This window comes from Tachypleus tridentatus, chromosome 3 (genome assembly GCF_004210375.1).
Source record: "Tachypleus tridentatus isolate NWPU-2018 chromosome 3, ASM421037v1, whole genome shotgun sequence".
Lineage (NCBI taxonomy): Eukaryota > Metazoa > Arthropoda > Merostomata > Xiphosura > Limulidae > Tachypleus > Tachypleus tridentatus.
This window is the reverse complement of record NC_134827.1, coordinates 105,394,510-105,407,183: the sequence shown is the minus strand read 5'-3', so window position 1 is coordinate 105,407,183 and position 12,674 is coordinate 105,394,510. Positions and strand designations below refer to the sequence as shown.

General features: G+C 36.0%; 1 long non-coding RNA gene across 1 annotated transcript in view; it reads right to left on the bottom strand.

Annotated features, from left to right (window-relative positions):
- Window positions 1-2,429: 2,429 nt before the first annotated feature.
- LOC143246153 (uncharacterized) overlaps window positions 2,430-12,674 on the bottom strand; it is a 42,701-nt gene continuing 32,456 nt past the window's right edge. The window contains exon 2 of the long non-coding RNA XR_013025819.1: window positions 2,430-2,886. This is a non-coding gene — a long non-coding RNA (uncharacterized LOC143246153). The remainder of the gene's footprint in view (window positions 2,887-12,674) is intronic.

Below are 12,674 nucleotides of genomic sequence, written 5' to 3'. Positions count from 1 at the left end.
GGTAGGACTACAGATCCTGGATGCACGTGCTGATGTTTGCCAAATCGTAAGAAAGTCTGTACGTAGTGGGGAGGAATGGCACTCTTAATGTAAGATAGTTTTGTAAAAGCACCATAGTGGAAAACCCGGTTCCTGGAAGGCACAGATATCAACCAGCACGTGCATGGTAACAATTCTGCTTAGATCAGTGAACATTTCATGGGAATTTCGTTGATTCGTTCAAGTCAGAAGTGTTTTAAAAATCAACGATATATTAATGCACAATAAATCATAAAAATTCAGACTGTTTCCAGTCTTAAAACGAAGTAGGATATTTAATGTACAGGATACAAAAAAGTTGTACTGTAAGATAGTCCGTGTTTTGTTGTATTTTCAGTATGAACAGTTTCAATTTATATTATTGATCGGTATTAATAAGTCGTTGGTGTTTGTTTTTTTTAAAATCTTGACTTCGAACACTGATACAATTGCTAAATGAACATCAAGTCTGTGTGTTTGTTTTATTGAATTTCCCGTAAAGCTACACGAGAGCTATCTGTGCTAGCCGTTCATAATTTAGCAGATTAAGACTAAAAAGAAAAGCAGCTAGTCATCACCACCCACCTTCAACTCTTGACTACTTTTTTTGCCAACAAATAGTGGGATTAACCGTCACAATATAACGTCCCCACGGTTGAAAGGGCGAGCATGTTTGGTGTGACAGGGATTCGAACCCGCGACCCTCGGATTACGAGTTGAGTGCCTTAACCACCTGGCCATGCCGGGCCAAGATGATTTTTAGCAGGTTAATAAGCAATTAAGATTTCCTGTTTCCCCGATAGGACAGCGGTAGGTCTTGGGATTTGCAACGCTACAATGAGGGGATTCGATTCCTGTGGGTGGACACACAAATAGCCCAACGTGGCTTTGCTATAATAAGAAAAATAGATTTGCCGCTGAGATGCTGTATATATTTGGTTCATATAATTTTGTTTTCAATCTATGATCTTGCTGTATATAAGCAGATATGTTAATTTTCTTTTCAATTCTCTATCTGCTTGCAGCATCAATAGTAAATGTTCTGCCATTAAACGTAATTATTATACTTGCGGTTAGATTTGTCTCTTCCCTCCTGGTACAGTGGTAAGTTTACGGATTTAGAACGGTAAAATCAAGGGTTCGATTCTCCTCGATGGGCTCAGCAGGTAGCCCGATGTGGCTTTGCTATGAAAACACATACACATCGTTTAGATTCATTAAATACGTAAGTGTATGTATGTATGCATGCTCTCTAAAATTATGGGTTTGAAACTCTTAGAATAGGTGTTGATTGTTGTGTGTTTTTTTTTTTTTGGGGGGGGGGTTTCGCGTTACTCAATAAATATGGTAGAAGCGTATTATTATTTTTGTACATAAAATATAAGTTATGTTCATTAATAAAATAACACAAAAGAATTCACGTGGTTGAAATAATTAAAATTTAAGAAATAGATAAAGTTATTGTTCAGGAAAAGCGTCTCCTTAAATAAAAATAAAACAAAGCAAGTCGATGCGATCGATCAAGCGTGAGAAACAACTGCCGGGTAATAGATCAATTTCCTACGTATGGTTTTGGTTTCTTTCCTTGTTTTTGTGTAGTAGAAGTAAGCTTCTATCTTTTTTTTTCTTCTTTTTTTTTTTTGCATGTGTATCTCGGCGGTTCAGCAATAAGTTTCTATGGACTACCAAAGCTAAAATCTAGAATTGAATCCATGCGTTGTATAGAGCGTCATCATGCAGCTTTACGCTGAAACAAATAATTATTATTATTTTTTTAAAAAATATTACGAACTTATACGTTTGTGAGTTTAATTTAGTGTTGGAAATACGTGCCACATCGTAAGGTATAAGGCCCGAGCTTAACCTAATGGTTACTGTTTCGATTTAGAGATCAGAAGATCTCGAGTTCAAGACGTGGTGCTACCAAACGTGTTTTCGTGGCAGCTGTTGGCTTATACACAAGCGACAGTCAGTCCTGCTGTTTGGTTAAGAGCAGCTGCTTCAGACGGTTGTGCTGCCAACTTTCCTTTGGCCTTCATTTCAAAATTAGGGACTGGTATACCTGAGCCAGGAAGGTCTCTGAATTGGCCGTTTCGCCAACTGTGGGCACAAATTACCATTTTAATGGCGTAAGTACAAAATGCTCTGGTTAACGCATCAGTGAAACTTCCCATTAAAACTTTGATTGGTGAATACATTGGTGAAAGTTACACTTCAAACTTTGATTGGTTAATACATTGGTGAAAGTTACACTTCAAACTTTGATTGGTTAACGGTTTCGTGAAACTTCCAATAAACTTTGATCGGTTAATACATTGGTGAAATTTTTACAATAAACTTTATTTAAGGAAATCTTCCAACATTACATACTGTTTGTTTTGCTTATAAATCCTGAAACCAGTAAGGTAGTTGTTAACTTGCCAGAAACTTTGTTATGTTTAAACACTTCTTACCGGTCCACCGGCGGAATGATGTTAAGTCTATTGACTTGCATCGCAAACATTCGGGGTTCGATTTCTCACAGTAGACACAGCAGATAACTCAGTGTGGATTTGGTATAAAAAACAACAACAATAAATAAACAATTCCTGCCAAACTCTTTGACCAGGTGACACAGCGTTAAATCTCTGGGCTTACAACGCTAATACCCCGGGCTTCGAAACCGGAGGTGGGCACATTGTGCAGTGTCGTTCTTAACTACAGACTAACTTTATGTGTTCCGAACAATAAGACTCAGAAATACTTCAGTCACTATTCAAATGGTGAATAAACTTCGATCCAAATTCCTTCGAACGCAAAATTAGAAGCCAGGCGTGGTACAGTGGTCAGTATCTCGGGCTGTGGATGAGAGGTTCCATTGTTCGCGACCTACAACAGCAAAAAAACAAAACAAAAAACATTTCAGCGGAACGTCAAATGACTTATAATGCTAAAAATCGGGGTTTTATACCCGTGATGGCACATCACAGGTCGCCCTGTGTGTAGTTTAATTTTTACCAGTAAGTAATTAGATCCAAAAGAATAATTGTAATCTGTACATTGGGGTCGGAAGTGTGTTCTAAGAGTAATGATCAAATCCTTCGTCCCATCTGACTGGAATGAACGAGGAATTGGTAGTTGATGATGCTGACTAGGTAGAGTAGGTGTCACAACAAAAAGGGTCTGGCATGGCCAGGTGGTTAAGGCACTCGACTCTTAACCCGATGGTCGTGGGGTTTCGAATCCCCGTCACACCAAGCATGCTCGCCCTTTAAACCGTGGGGCGTTATAATGTGACGGTCAATTTCACTATTCGTTAATAAACGAGTAGCCCAAGAGTTGGCGGTGGGTGATGATGACCAGCTGCGTTCCCTCTAATCTAAAGCTTCTAAATTAGAAACGGTTAGCGCAGATAGCCCTCGAGTAGCTTTAAAAAAAAATTGACAAACAAACAGAAAGCCAAATCAGATGTTTATAAATCGACAAGTGAGCAGACAACCTGTGAATAATAAATCCTATCCTACTTAATGTTAGGCACTTATAACACTAAAATCCGAGGTTTGATTCCCTGCAGTGAACGCAACAGATAGCCTAACGTTGCTTTGATTTAAAAGAAAGGAACAGCAAAGTTGCACAGTAGGCCATCTGTTCTCCGTGAGAATCGAACGCCGAACTTCACAGTTAAACTCCGTAAACCTACCGCTAACTCACCAAATGAACTACAATGCCGTAAAAAAAAAAATAACATTTTCTGCGTAAGTGAAGTAGTAGAAATCAGAGGTGAGAAAATGAATTCGCTTCGCTGACCCATGACAAAGATAAAACTAAAAATCGATTTTCCACCTGATTGAGATAATAAGCCTTTAAAATATTTCATTTTAAGGAAGTTTTATATATATTACATTCCATGCCAATATGGGTGTATTAAATAATATTCCCTTCAGGAACAAAAGGTACGTCAAAGCGAGATATATCAGCTTTAGTGGATATGTGGTTTACTTTATAAATAGCTGTATCGTATTCAATCACAAGTGATGGCGAAAAGCGCTCACACCAAGAAAACTGTCATTCCTTTCCATAATAACAGAACTGTCACCTCCCAGAAGAGAAGGAAGTTCACATCTTCTTTAAAAAACGAAAAGTCTTCACATTTGCTGTCATCTCGTTTCACTCTGAGACGAAATTAATAAAAAAATCAATCAATCTTAAAGCGTGGCTCGTCTTGCTGTATGTCTTTGTTATTTTAAAAGAACCTCACGTTCAGAGATACGTTTTGAACAGTTCAGTCATTCGTAAGGCTCAGATCCATCAGAGTTCTCTAACTCTTTTTTCATTTTTCTAATACTGCTTGATGTCATTTTCTTTTTTATAAAACATTCCCTTGATTCTGAGTTAACATTCGAGAGAATGTATTAGTTTAAGAACAGGACATGCTTTTTAATTTCATAACAGTTAAAAAACAAAACATCTTTGGGAGGTGCATATGAACTGAAACTCTGAAATAAAAAAAAACAACAATAATTCAAAGTTGTTGAACCCGACATGACCAGGGGGTTAAGGGGCGCTGTAATAGTAATCCGAGGATCGTGGGTTTAAATCCCCCGCACATCAAACATGCTCGCCCTTTTAGCTGTGAGGGCGTTACAATGTGACGGTAAATCCAACTGTTCGTTGGTAAAAGAGTAGCCCAAGAGTTGGCGATGGGTGGTGATGACTTGATGCCTTCCATCGAGTCTTACGATTATAAATTAGGGAGAGCTAGCGCAGATAGCCTTCGTTTAGCTTTGCGCGAAATTTAAAAACAAAAAAACTAAACATTCTTGTAGGTTTGACGAGGTTGCTGTGGCGAAATAACATTGTTGAAGGTTACACATTATTCTTGTAGGTCAGTAAACATTGTTGAAGGATACACATTGTTACTGTGGGTTAATAAACATCGTTAAAGGTTACATGTTATTCTTGTAAGTTAATAACCATTGCTGTAGGTTAAAGAACACTTGTGGCTACTCTTTTATCAAAAAATAGTGAGATTGGTCATAATGTTATAACGCCCTCACAGCTAAAAGGGTGAGCATGTTGGATGGGACAAGGATTCGACCCCGCAGGTTGCGAGTCGTCTGCCCTAACCACCTGGTAATGTCATTTACCAAGTCATCTTGAAAGATTGTTCTTATTTCCCTGACTAAAGGGAATTTAGATAATGTAAAAACTACAGTTAAAACTAGCATCAAAATATTATTAAATTTGTAAAATTGTTATTTGGTTATAAAAATTATTATAAAGGAAGAGTATCACTGAATATATATATTTACAATGTTAATCATGTAATTTCAATAAATACATAAATAAATATTTCTTCAGTGACCTATAAACCAATTTTTTTTTTTTTTTGGTTCGCTAATCCCTTTGCTGTAAATTAGTTGCACCGAATTCGTAGCTCAAAATTATATCGCGGTAAAACGAAGCAAGTAAATATATTAGGCCTAATATTCGGGATTGATGTGGACAGTTTGTAGACTTTGATATATGTTTCTTCACTTACCACTATTCAAACTTATGAAAAAAACAAACAAAATATCAGTCACTTGTTAAAGGATAAAATAAATATGGAACTGAAAGTGTGCAGAATAATATACTGGATCTACCACTAGATGGCTCTTGACTTGTTCAAAGGAGTATATTCCTACAAAATTCATCAACCACTGCACAACATTGGCAGTATGTGATAAAATTAGTTTCGGTAGATATACGTATCAGAGAAAAGTTCCAGAAACGTCAATACTCACTTTTAAATTTCGGCCAGTAAAAAGTATTTTAAATAAAAGTCTTGTTTTGTGTCTAACCTTACTTTTCTCTGGTTATTTTAGCATGCAACTCGCGGAGAAGAAAGTCTTACGATTACGGTACGAAAAGAAACCACACGTTACAAGACGAAAGATCTGAGCTCAAAATTAGGAAATGATGAATCTACCGCAAGTACGTGGTCAACATCCGATAGACCTGGAGAATACGCATGATTTCAGTGGCAGCTGGACGTCGCTTAACTGTTAATCTCTGCTTCAAACCACGTGGCCTGTATTAATTGGTGTGGAGGCTAACAAATACGATCTGTTTCAGAAACGCAGGTAAGTTTAAGAAAGTTTGTTTTTTTTGTTTTTTTTTTAATTTCGCACAAAGCTACTCGAGGGCTATCTGCGCTAGCCGTCCCTAATTTATCAGTGTAAGACTAGAGAGAAGGCAGCTAGTCATCACCACTCACCGCCAACTCTTGGGCTACTTTTTTACCAACGAATAGTGGGATTGATCGTCACATTATAACGCCCACACAGCTGAAAAGGCGAGCATGTTTAGCGCGATGGGGATGCGAACCCGCGATCCTCAGATTACGAGTCTCACGCCTTAATGCGCTTGGCCATGCCGGGCCGAGTTTAAGAAAGACCTTCTGGTAGATCGTATCTAGCTTATGATGTATTGCTTAAGAACTCGGGAACCAGGACACATCAAGCTAGCTAGGATACGACATAAGCTACTGGTATTGATTGCCATTATAAATAATAGGCGTAAGATGCTTAAGGAATCATTGAGATATTCGGTTGTTACTGTCTTTAGTGTAAGTGGTCTTCTGAAAGAAATGTTCGTACAGTTAATCAAATACTTCTGAATCAACTGCCTCATAAGTTGGAGTGTCATCTAATGACAGTCTTTCAACATAAAGAAACCTGCTACATTTTGGGTCGTCATTATCCCCATAATTAGGTGCAAGGACCTCGTTTTGAAAACTAATTATACATCTAATAAGTTGCGGATTTTTATTGATGCTGTTTGCATGGACAGTCAGACTAAAGAAACTCAGACGAAAATACCATCGACACCGCACTTTGTTCCACAACTTACTAGAGGTGTCTGTGTGCCTCATGTATAGTAAGTGAATTCGTCTGATTTGTGATTCGTTCTCTGCACTAAATGTTGTGATACACAAATTACTAGCTCGATACGAAGATAGAATCGGTAATGAACTGTATATACAAAAAAATCTTTATAAATGTATGGATTATCTTAGGGTTAACAGTAGCCAAAGCCGCTTATTTACGTATGTTAATCATCTATAATAATTAAAGAGCTTGTCTGTATATATGTATGTGAAACCTTGCACACATACAAAGAGCATTCTCAGGTGTGCACACGGGTGTTGTTTTTTATAATAATAAAAGAGCCTGTCTGTATCTGTGTGTGTGACTGCCTCAGCTCCAAGAGAAGAGACTCTAGAGACCTGAAACCTTGCATGAATACTGATGGGATACTGAGGGTGCCCTTCTGGGTACTATTTTTGATTTCAACTAAACAATATTTTGGCCTTTTTTTTTTTGAAAAATCAGTTTTAAAAATTGGCGCAATTGAGTAGGTATAGAGTTAGACATTGCAGACGTTTGACTGGTACGTTGAGACCTCTTTGAATCATGAGGGGATCTTAGAATCCAACAATAAAATTTGAGTGTTTTATGCTAGTAATGAATAACTTCACTTTTTGCAATGATTGGAATGTACCTTCTGGTCAGATGTACAGTATCTCTAAAGGTACTTTTTAGTTAGTATTTTCATTATCATCTCTGTATCCTTAGGCCTACCATATGATTAATTTGAAAATAAGTCAATAAAATTCAAATGTATCCCCAACAAGAAGCTGTTACAACTCTGGAAGTAATATTAAAATAAACTTTCAAAATTTTCTCATTCAAATAAACTTAACTATTCGAATTCTCAGCACGGACAAGATATTAACATGGCGGCTAATCCGTATATGCAAGCCAATGGATTAAATGTAAATAGACCTAATATTCTTTCGATTGCTGATCCTGAGTGTCATTAGCAATAACCTTGTCTTCATCTTTCTGTTCTTTGGTTTAATTTTGTTTGTTTGTTTCTGTTTTGAATTTCGCGCAAAGCTACACGAGGGCTATCTGCGCTAGCCGTCCCTAATTTAGCAGTGTAAGACCAGAGGGAAGACAGCTAGTCATCACCACTCACCGACAACTCTTGGACTACTCTTTTACCAACGAATAGTGGGAGCGATCGTCACATAATAACGCCCCCACGCCTGAAAGGGCGAGCATGTTTGGTGTGACAGGGATTCGAACCCTCGACCCTCGGGTTGCGAGTCGAGTGCCTGAACCACCTGGCCATGCCGAGCCTTAATTCAATTAACTGCCATTTTGCGTTTCTGTTTTTTGATTACGAAGATATATGTTTTGAATTTTGTAAGGTTTATTTAAATTACTTAATGCGTTTTATGAACGAATTGTTAAAAGTTCTGATTGTTATACACGCCATCTATTGAAAAAACATCACTAAATAATAATAACAATTTCACTTGACATCTTTGCAACGAGAAAAAAAAAACCTTGAATATGAAAGTTTATTTAATGGTTGAAATAATATATAAAATTTAAGATTAGAAACAAAACTTGGCAAGGCATATAGCTTCAGATTCATAAAACTTGGCAGGCATATAGCTTTAGGTTCATAAAATTTGACAAACATATAGCTTTAGGTTCATAAAACTTGACAGGCATGTAGCTTTAGGTTCATAAAACTTGACAAACATATAGCTTTAGGTTCATAAAACTTGACAGGCATATAGCTTTAGGTTCATAAAACTTGACAAACATATAGCTTTAGGTTCATAAAACTTGACAGGCATATAGCTTTAGGTTCATAAAACTTGACAAACATATAGCTTTAGGTTCATAAAACTTGACAGGCATATAGCTTTAGGTTCATAAAACTTGACAAACATATAGCTTTAGGTTCATAAAACTTGGCAAACATATAGCTTCAGATTCATAAAACTTGGCAAGGCATATAGCTTCAGATTCATAAAACTTGACAGGCATATAGCTTTAGGTTCATAAAACTTGACAAACATATAGCTTTAGGTTCATAAAACTTAACAGGCATATAGCTTTAGGTTCATAAAACTTGACAAACATATAGCTTTAGGTTCATAAAACTTGACAGACATATAGCTTTAGGTTCATAAAACTTGACAAACATATAGCTTTAGGTTCATAAAACTTAACAGGCATATAGCTTTAGGTTCATAAAACTTGACAAACATATAGCTTTAGGTTCATAAAACTTGACAGGCATATAGCTTTAGGTTCATAAAACTTGACAAACATATAGCTTTAGGTTCATAAAACTTGACAGGCATATAGCTTTAGGTTCATAAAACTTGACAAACATATAGCTTTAGGTTCATAAAACTTGACAGGCATATAGCTTTAGGTTCATAAAACTTGACAAACATATAGCTTTAAGTTCATAAAACTTGTCAGGCATATAGCTTTAGGTTCATAAAACTTGTCAGGCGTATAGCTTCAGCATTCTAGAAAGTTTTTGAAAGCATTGGCGTCTTACAATAAATTTATAAATATGTAAATCTTGTCTTTGTATATCAAGGTGAGTAATTTTACGAATAAGTAAATGTAACATTTCAACATTTCTGGTGTTCTAAACATCAGTACTAATCATATTACATTTTATTGCATACATTAGTAGAAAAATACATTTAAAACATGAAGGTTTATTCAAAGTGATGTTTCAGACATACGTCTAATTTAAAAAGACTACTTTTCTACTACTAAAAATTTATGTGCGATTAACAGAGACTGTGTTTTAATTTAAGCATATATTTGTTCATTGCTATGCATTATATATGCCCCCCCCACCCCAGTGGCATGTCTGCGGACTCACACCGTTAGAAACTATGTTTCGATACTCGTGGTGGGCATATCATAAACAGTCCATTGTGTAGCATTGCGATTAACTCCAAATAGACCAACAATCCAAGAATCCATCTGGCCAACATCTAATTATTTCTGAAAGTAAGATAGCCGGACCAAGATCACCAAATCACTGTCGACACCGATTAGGTTTATACAACAACACCTCGTATTTATTTTTTTAAAAAATGCGATTTACGTTAATTAAAACGACAGTATTTAAATTGAAAAAATTTGCGAAGATATGGCCCGGCATGGCCAAGTGTGTTAAGGCGTTCGACTAGTAATCCGAGGGTCGTGGGTTCGAATTCTTGTCGCACCAAACATACTCGCCCTTTCAGCCGTGGGGGCGTTATAATGTGGCGGTCAATCCCACTATTCGTTGGTAAAAAGAGTAGCCCAAGAGATGGCGGTGGGTGACGATGACTAGCTGCCTTCTCTCTAGTCTTACACTGCTAAAGTAGGGACGGCTAGCGCAGATAGCCCTCGAGTAGCTTTGTGCGAAATTCAAAACAAACAAACAAGCGAAGAAATATTTGATTAGTTCACAACTTTATCACCAGGCAGTAAAGTCGTGTTTAACTTCCTGTTTCCTAACCAAATTCTCTGAATATTTTTATCTTTCGTTCCGCACTTCACATTGTACCTCCGGATTCGACGTCAAGCTGTTTCATCTTTGTTGTCTGACTCTTTAACACATAAAGTGCCACAAGATTAAGACACTTGTAATAATTATCTCAGACGACGACAGATAAAGGGCTCTTATATCAAACTTTGGAACGTCTTGGCCATGTTGAAAAATAAAACCAATAAACAACTTGGTAACATAACACCAGGGGTCTTATAATTTCATTAGTATTTTATAAAGTAGCTTATCCACCTGTCGGAAAACGTTTTTCTTATAAATTTGTCATTGGATCATTAACACTTTTTATTGTTATTATTATTGTTGTTACCCTATTGTTATTATTATTATTGTTACCCTTGTTTGTAAGTCAAACACATACCAATGTACGATATAACTCCATTCATTCTTCACAGTTTGGTGTAGATTAAATTAAACCTGTTTCAGAAGAAAGTAATCTGTAGTTTCAGGTTACCTGAAATACAAGACTGACTTAATAAAACACTTAACAAAAGACAGAAGTACCTTAGAAAAACACCAGAAGTATCTTAATAAAGAAACTTATTAAAATATAAGAATATCTTAATAAAACACTTACGAAAATACAGAATTAAAATATAAGAGTATCTTAATAAGTAACACTAATTAAAATACAGAAGTATCTTAATAAAGAATACATATTAAAATACAGAAGTATCTTAACGAAACACTAAAGAATACATATTAAAATACAGAAGTATCTTAATAAAGAATACATATTAAAATACAGAAGTATCTTAACGAAACACTAAAGAATACTTATTAAAATACAGAAGTATCTTAACGAAACACCAAAGAATACTTATTAAAATACAGAAGTATCTTAATAAAGAATACATATTAAAATACAGAAGTATCTTAACGAAACACTAAAGAATACATATTAAAATACAGAAGTATCTTAACGAAACACTAAAGAATACTTATTAAAATACAGAAATATCTTAACGAAACACTACAGAATACTTATTAAAATACAGAAGTATCTTAATAAAGAATACATATTAAAATACAGAAGTATCTTAATAAAGAATACATATTAAAATACAGAAGTATCTTAACGAAACACTAGAAGAGTAGTTTAATAAAACACTTATTAAAATATAAGAGTAGTTTAATAAAAACTTATTAAAATACAGAAGTATCTTAATAAAGAACACTCATTACAATACGAGTAACATGAGAGTAACGTGTTATATATTGAACAGTGACTGAACACAATTGTAATTTACTATTCGAAAGATAGAATGGGTCCAGATATTCAATAATAATTACAGCACTAAAGTCGTTGTTTGCGAATTGTATTTTACGTCATTGTTCATTCGTACTTTTAATTTTTATATAATATTAGCGTAATGGTGAGTTTAAAAAGTAATGTTATAAATACATGGATACATGGATGTATCCCTTCTATAATTTAACTGTAGCACAACAACCGTTCGTCTGAACTATTCGCTCTTCGTATATATGTAAAAGCGGCTAGTATGGGTAGAGAAAATTCTATGTAGAGGAGCGAACAACGTTTGACCTTCTTCGGTCAACATCAGTTTGGTCTGGCGTCGTTTTCACGTATTTTTAGCTACTCTTTCAACTTAACCCTCACTTATTCAAATAATTAAAACTGTAAAAGCTTAATAGCTGCTAACTGTTTGTGCGATTAATTATCCATTTTAACTTATTCTACCAAATTTCAACCAGTTTTTTGTATTAATTTGTGGGAGCAAAACACCGAACAGTCAGTCAACGCTTCGTGTATAATATATTGTAGTGTAGGTCTCATGTATCATGACTGATATTACCATAATTGCTTCGTTTGTTAGCTTAATCGATTTAGTACAGGGGTGTGCAACAGGCGGCCCGCGGGCCACAACCCGGCCCGCCAAGCCATTTAGTGTGGCCCTAGTTGTTGTAATCTAACCATGTGGCCTGATCTGTAATCCAACGCAAATGGAATATTTTTAAAAGCATCGATCCTACGGGATTCCCAGGCTTCGACTCGACAAACTTCTAAAATTATCTTTGCTAGAGAGGAGCAGGCCGAATTCGATTGGTCGGCCTCCTTAGGGCATGAATAGGTGACGTGCACTAGCACTATTGTCTACGACTCAACGTCATGTCCTGAACCTCGCCTTCGCCCGCTGGCGACAATTTTCCCTAACCTCTGCTGTCCGTCATTCAATTGGAGCACAAGACGTAGTTGTAAGCCATTGCATTATTCACCAAGAGAGCTT